Consider the following 8,024-nt stretch of genomic DNA (forward strand, 5'->3'; position numbering starts at 1 on the left):
AATAAATTTTCATAATATATATATATATGGATGAAACAATAACTATTTTAAAAAGAAAAGGAGAAAACAAAGTGGAAAGAAGAAAAAAAAGGTACAACTCTTCTAAAGACCATAAAATTGTGCTGTAGAAAAATTTGTACTTACAGCCAAAATAATTAAAAAAATATTGTTTGGGCTGTGAGAAAAAATAGGAAAGTTACAACATGATTGTTTCAATTTTGGGGATGTAGCTTTTTTAGTGGCTTTAAACATCCCAACCAATCATGCCCTTAGAGAGGACTACAAAATTTGGAAAGGAATACTTTACAAAAATGGAAATAAAAGTATAAAAAAATTAAACTAATAGAGATGGTTGACAAAAAAAACAACTAGTGACGAGCACAAATAAATTATGAAGATATAGATGAGAAAAATACTATATAGAATAACAATAGTAAGAAATTAAAAAAAAATGTACATATAAATTAAAATAAAATAATCATAGATAAATGTAATTCAATATTAATAGTATCATATAGGTTATTTTAATTAAAATGTTATACACAATATCATATGAGGTTATTCTAAAATTTATATACTAAAAACTAAAGATGAATTTAAACCTGAATAACTAATTTAGAAAATGTCAATTGTCAAATATATTTTCGGGCGTAGCCCGGATTTTCTCCTAGTATATATAATTTGAGAAATATTAATTTTTAAGAATGTTACTGGAGAGATATGTAGATATTTTTACCACTACAACAAATAAATAAAAATAATATTGAATTATAAGGAAAATTAAATTAAATTATTTTCAGTTTTTTTTTTCATTTTTTTGGAAATCCACTCTTTGATTGGCAATCTAATAAAGAAATAAAATTACATATAAGTTTTAAATTATGGATCTAGAAACCTTGACTAAAAAATGGACATGTATATTGCAAAAACGAGAAATACTTCAAAACTAGAAAAAAAAAATGTTAATTAGGAGCAAACCAAATTCATCAAAGAAATTAAAAAAGTGAGTCAAATCTAGGATATCTCACCATTAAGAGTTGAGACTATCTCTCCACAATATTTTTTGAGAAAATAGAAAATCATAATAATTTATCTTTCTTGAGAAAATTTTTTTTTATACTCCATATTAAAGATTATATCTCTGAGTAAAGATTGAAATGCCTTAAACAGTAAAACTACATGTGGTGTGGAGTGTTTGCGGTGCTTTTATGTTTTTTTAAAACAGTTTAACTACATCTGGTGTGGAGTGTTTGCGGTGCTTTTATGTTTTTTTTTTATTAATAAAAAAATAAAATGATAATCAGCAACCAAAAAAACGTGATATATATTAAAATAATGGGAGACTCACAAAAATGCCCCTTTTTCAATACCCCTTTTCAAAAATGCCCCCTTTGGATGTCCATTTTTAAAAATACCCCTTTTATGTATAAAATGACTAAATTACCCTTCTTTTAATAAAAGATATCATAAATATATAAGGAAATATAACAAAATTAGGTCCACAAAATACAAAATATTTTTTGGCGGGAAAAGTGATCCCCCAATTTTTCCCGCCAAAACACTTGTAAAAATTTGTAAAACCTTTAAAATACCTTGTAAAATTTTCCCGTAAAATTTTTTCCCGCCAAAAAATTTTTTTTGCGGGAAAAGTGATTCCGCAAATTTTTTGGCGTTAAATTTTTGGCGGGAAAATTTTTGGCGGGAAAAATTTACAAGGTATTTTAAAGGGTTTTTACAGGGTATTTATAAGGTTTTACAATGTATTTTAAAAGGTTTTACAACGTATTTATAAAGTATTTATAAGAGATTATAAGATTTTACAAGCTATTTTATAAGGTTTTACAAGTTATAAGGTTTTACAAGTTTTTTATAAGGTTTTACAAGTTATAAATACCTTATAAAACCTTATAAGTACCTTGTAAAACCTTTTAAAATACATTGTAAAACCTTACAAAACACTTGTAAATACTCCGTAAAACCTTTAAAATACCTTGTAAATTTTTCCCGCCAAAAAAATTTCGGCAAAAAAATTGCGGAATCACTTTTCCCGCAAAAAAAAATTTTTGGCGGGAAAATTTTTTGGCGGGAAAAATTTTAACGGGAAAATTTTACAAGGTATTTAAAGGTTTTTACAAGTGTTTTGGCGGGAAAATTGCGGGATCACTTTTCCCGCCAAAAAATATTTTGTATTTTGTGGACCTAATTTTGTTTCAAATAAGGGTAAAATGGTCATTAAAAATTAAAAGAGGGCAAACTTAAAAATGGACTCTCAAAAGGGGCATTTTTGAAAAGGGGTATTGAAAAAGGGGCATTTTTAACAATTTCTCTAAAATAATTTTCAGTTTTAAAAAGATAATTATTTTTTATTAATATTCTTTAATCTATTTTTATTTTATTTAAAATATTAACTTTCAATATTTTGTAATTATTTTTACTACTGAAACCGCTTTTCAGAATCGGCATAAAATTTCAGAAAATCGGCATAAATTTTCAGAATTTAGAACTTCAAACCCTAACTAAAACAAAACATCGAGGTTAAATATGAAGACCACAAAAGAAAAAAAAAGAAAGAAAAAATCATAGAAATCAAAATGTTTGAATTGGCGAGAAATCTCTTTTAGTTCAAAAAAACGAAGATCCTAATCTCGATATGATTTCTACGCAATTGAGAAAAAATTGTTGTAGAGTAAAACTCAAATCGATCAATGATGGTATGGAGAAGAATTATTAGCGGAAGAGTGTTATTATTTGATAAAAAAAACGAGCTCAAGATTATTGAGAAGAGCAAATTTGGTGAAGAAGATGATTAACAGTCGTTGGGAAAGACAAAAATTTAATGTGAAAATGTAAATAAATTTGAAACTGTAACGTGAAGAATGTGAGAGTTGAAAAGACGTTGTGAGAAAAGAAGATTTGATCATAAATGCCATTATGAAAAAATTGAATGAAAAGGTAAAAAGTTACCGCGAACCAGTGTTTTTACGCCCGACCTGAACCGCCCGGTCTGACCGGTTAACCCATGACCCATACACTTTTTCGGTTTGGGTTTAGTGCTAATATCCGTCAATTTCAAAACCGCAAAAACCCACAAAAACCCGCTATTAACCCGCGACCCAGTGAACCGGTTGAACCGGCTGGGCATGGGTTTTAAAAATATCATTTGATTTTGGAATAAAATATAGAATTTTAGACTCTATTTAGCAGTGTTTTCACGTCCGACCCAAACCGCCCGGTCCGACCGGTTAACCCATGACCCATACACTTTTCCGGTTTGGGTTTAGTGCTAATATCCGTCAATTTCAAAACCGCAAAAACCCACATAAACCCGCTATTAACCCGCGACCCAGTGAACCAGTTGAACCGGCTGGGCATGGGTTTTAAAAATATCACTAGGATATGACCCGCGGTACACCGCGGGTTAATTTTTTTTAACAAAAAATGTAAATTTAAGTTGTATTTTTTTGGTAATATAGTTTGTTTTGTTTAGTATTTAAGATTGTATAATTGTATTTTGATTGTTAATTCTAGGATTTTACCCGTAGTATACCGTCTCGTATTAATAACGATCCAAATCCGTCCAACCATAAAACCCGTCCTGTGAATTTAAACATCATTTTGTTATTATTTTGTAGTTATAGTCTTCAAAGTAAAAACACTGATATAGAACTGGAGTCATCAAAAAAAAAAATTCCGAACCTCCTAAAGATTATGAATATTTTATTCATTAATCATACAGAAATTTTAAATAGTAAAACACCACCCAAATTATAAAACAAAACTATAAAACTTATGTTAGAGAAAACAAAACATAAAGCCGATAAACGATATAAAACTGGAAAAAAATTAAAATTAAAGCCAAACCGTAGACGTAGATGAGTTCACTTTCTTCTTAGTAAGCTCTATAATGTAGCCGACAATACATTTGTAGACGCAGGTTAAGAACGTGAAGCAAGTAGGTTAAGTGAATGCATATTTGTAGTGTTTAGGAACTAAGATTGAAGAGGTATTTATATAGTACAATGAATAGGTTAAGTAAAATATTGTAATCATAAAATATCTTGAAGATCAAGCAAATGGAATATATTCGAAATCCCTAAATAATTGGTAGTTTCTTTTCTCCAACTAAACAAACTTTAGAATATTCTTTAGTTTTGTTGTGATCATAAAATCATAAAACTTCGTTAACTATTATTTTCATGATATGGAGAAGATTTGAAGTTAATAAAATCTTTCCTATTAAACAAATGAAATTTTTCACTAAAATAATTTGTTTTACAAAAGTTTAAAATATTTCCGATATTATAAAGATTTAACTATATATGGGCTAAATATTAAATTACCACATATTTATTTCCTTAATTAAAACTCGTAATAACTATAAATATTGAAATCAAGATTTCCCATTTAAAATAAACTATCTATATATACAATGCTTTTTAATTCCGATATCTATGCTTTCCTTAATTTAAATTTAGATTCTTTAAATATTCTAACCGAATTAGATTTAGGCAAGATTTTGGTTAGCTAAATATCGTTTGGAGTTAATATAGATATTAGGAAATTAGGAATGATCCGATTCAAAAGATTTCAGGTCAAAACATCAAATATGGGAGGATCCGAATCAAAGATTTCCGGGTCAAAATCAATTAAAATCCAACCGGATTAGAAAGAGCAAATTTGTACTTCAAAAATGTTAAGTAGACTAGATGTTAACCCGCGGTACACCGCGGGCCTATATTTTTGTTAAATATAAATTAAAAGTTTAATTTATTAAGATTATCTACAGATATAACCTATTGTTTTGTTTGATTTAAATATATAATATAATTATATATATATATATATATATATATATATATATATATATATATATATATAGTGTACGCTTAGTATGTTTTAGGTTTCAATTTTAAGATATAGAAACGAAAACATACAGTTCATTAAGCAACTCTATATAGCAAATTTGAATATGAATTTATTTTGTTGTTTGCATTTTAGGGACTGACGTGTGGTACGCCGTGGATCGATTTCTTATAACTAAAATTTTTAAAGTAAGTTGTATTTGTGTTGTTAATATTATTTGTTTGTTTAGTGTTTAAAATTGTATTATTGTATTCTCATATTAATATCTAACAAAACCAGTCCTACCATATAACATGTCCCGTGAAATTAAACATCATTTTATGAGTTTTAATAATATTTTATTTAAAAAACATATAATCCGAGTCAATTTAAAATTTGCTTTAAATATATATTTAATTGTTGTAGAGTTCAAATATTATTAATATTATAAACTTTTTATAGAATTTAAATATTGTAAATTTTTTATAAAATTAAATATCTATAATGTTTAAATTTCTTATAAATTTTTATAAAGTTTAAATATTTATAATATTTGAAACTTCATAAAAGTTCTAATATTATAAATAATTCACGCATTTTATAAAGTTTAATTTTTTTAAAGTTTAAACAATTATCATATTTAACTTTTAATAAAGTTTTTATATTTATAATATCTTGAAACTTCTTCAAAGTTTCAATTTTTAAAAATAAATAACCGGAGTAAACCGGATAACAATTTTATATTGGTGAGATTTAAAATTATTTCTCATACTAAAAGACATATATTAATTTACTGTCCAACATCACAAATAGCATAGCTTAATCTTGTGGGATAAAATAAAATGTTCAATGTTATGTTCTCTAAATCTTTAAATATAAATTCTGAAAACTCTGGTTACTATGTTATGGTGCAAGTAACGTTAAATAGAAAAATAATGATTTGTCTTTCATGTATTGAGTATGCATATTTTGTGGTTTCTATTCAGACAATTATTTTGTCAAACAACCGACAACCATAAAATTTAGTGAGAGAAAAATAAAATATTAAAAAAATCAAAATGTAAAATTTTAATAGATTATCTATATATATAATCTATTGTTTTGTACAATTACAATGTTTTGAGTTTCACGTTTTGTACAATTACAATTACAATATTTTGTACTAATACTACAACTTATTTATAGTACTAAAACTACCCAACCCCATATAAATAAAATTGGGCCTAAATAATTTGTCAAACCAATCCATCACATACAACCCACGAGGCCACGACACAACCTAACCTAGATCTAAAACTATTTCTCTCCGACTACTCTCCCACCATTAGCCGACAAAAGCAACCGTCACCGGTCGTATCCACCACCGTCGCAACCCATATCTCACCGCAACTGTCACACCGTTCCCTTTACTGATCCACCAAGTTGAAGCTCTATTATCCACCGACCACCGTTGCACCAACAACTCACCGTCGCCATCACAACCATTCCCTACCTGTACACAACATCACCTGAAGCTCGATGACAAACCGTTGCAACAATCTCTCCCTTCGACATCTATATTCACCAGAGACTCAAAAGTAGCGGCCATATGAAGAGGAAAAAGGTGTGTTTAATGGTTTTTTGTAAATCGTGCTTATTTGTGTTTGATGATGTTAATTGACGTTTAGGTGTAGAGTATTTATAGGGTCAAAATTAGGTCACTAATCCCTATCACTTCACCCAAAAATTATTCGATGAAGCAACAAATTACAGATAAAATCTTTGGATTCGTTAGTATTTTGGAATATGCCAAGATTTTAATTTTTAAGAGTCAAAATTTTGTTTCTTTAAATCGATTTTGTAGAGATATTGCGGAAAGAAAATCTCCGAAAATGAAGGTGGTGAGTATAATTAGTTGAAAGATGAATCCGAAAATGAATGTGTTGATTAATTAGTTGGAAGACGAAATCTTGGAATATATATTTTAGAAAGAAACCATAGAGATTTTTATGGAGAAGAGTCATAACTTTGTTTCTTAAAATCGTTTATTTACAGATATTGTAGAGAAGAAAAATCGGAAATGGTATGTTGGGAGTCAATAAATGATTAAAGAAATCTCGGGTATTAGAATTTAGAAAGAATCTGGCGAGAATTTTTGGCAATGTTTGTTAAAATGTAAATCTTGGATTTTAATTCTCGAAATTAAATGTCTTATCTCGAAATTATGCAATTGTTTTGGAAGTAATTAGAGGCAATATCTCATTTTGAAATTAAGACAACTTTCCTATAATTCCTTATTCTAGATCCGAATAGAATTAAACCCGGGTAAACCCGGATCCAAAAGACTTTTTGCAAACACTCCCCTGTAAAAATGTATATGTAGATTGCACACATACTTTTTTTTGCTTCATCAACTGAGTAATACATGTCTGTTTAAAAATAATTTGAATTATAACATATGCAGAAAAAACCAAAATTTACTACATGTATATATTATAATAATTCAAAATAATTTAAATATAACATCAAATAAAAGTGAAATGAGAATCATATATTTATGTTTAAACTAATTAGAGAGATTTTAGGAAATTCGCTCAAATTTTGTTATATTAGCATTAAATCATCATATTTGATTTCCTTATCTATAAAAATCGTAAAGAATATACCATAAATTAAGAGTTTAGATATAATAATTAGTTGAGAAATATATATATTTTAGATTTTATTAATTAATTTCGTTTTTGAATTTTGCCAAAATTTAAGAAAAGATCCGATTGAAGATTTCCGGATCAAAATCAGAAAAAAAATCTGACCCGATGAGAGAGAAAAAATGTAATTCAAAAATGTTAAGTAGATATATATTTAGTAATAACTACATATATAATCAATCATTTAAATTGCTAGGATTTTTTTTGGAAAGTCTCATTATTTGTATCCAAAAGACTTAATTGAGGGTCAAAATTAAAAAAAAAAAAACAAAACTGACCCAAAAAAAGAGCAAATATGTACTTTAGATTGTACACATATTTTTTTCTTTATTGATTGAGATATATGTCCGTTTTAAAAATTTAGAAAAATAGCATATGTAGAAAAAAATCTAAAATTTTATTAACTATATATATTTTATAATAATTAAAAATAATATAAATATAAATCAAATAAAAGTGAAATGAGAATCATATATTTTTGTTTAAATTAGGTAG

The 8,024-nt window shown here is 27.1% G+C and overlaps 1 long non-coding RNA gene across 1 annotated transcript; it reads left to right on the forward strand.

The window, feature by feature from the left end:
- The first annotated feature begins 6,008 nt into the window (after positions 1–6,008).
- LOC110224377 lies at positions 6,009–7,051 on the forward strand. The gene is made up of 2 exons (XR_002328994.1): positions 6,009–6,445; positions 6,877–7,051. It is a non-coding gene; the product is annotated as an uncharacterized LOC110224377 (long non-coding RNA).
- The last annotated feature ends 973 nt before the right edge of the window (positions 7,052–8,024 follow it).

The sequence above is a fragment of the Arabidopsis lyrata genome (assembly GCF_000004255.2).
Source record: "Arabidopsis lyrata subsp. lyrata unplaced genomic scaffold ARALYscaffold_1, whole genome shotgun sequence".
NCBI classification, from domain to species: Eukaryota; Viridiplantae; Streptophyta; class Magnoliopsida; order Brassicales; family Brassicaceae; genus Arabidopsis; species Arabidopsis lyrata.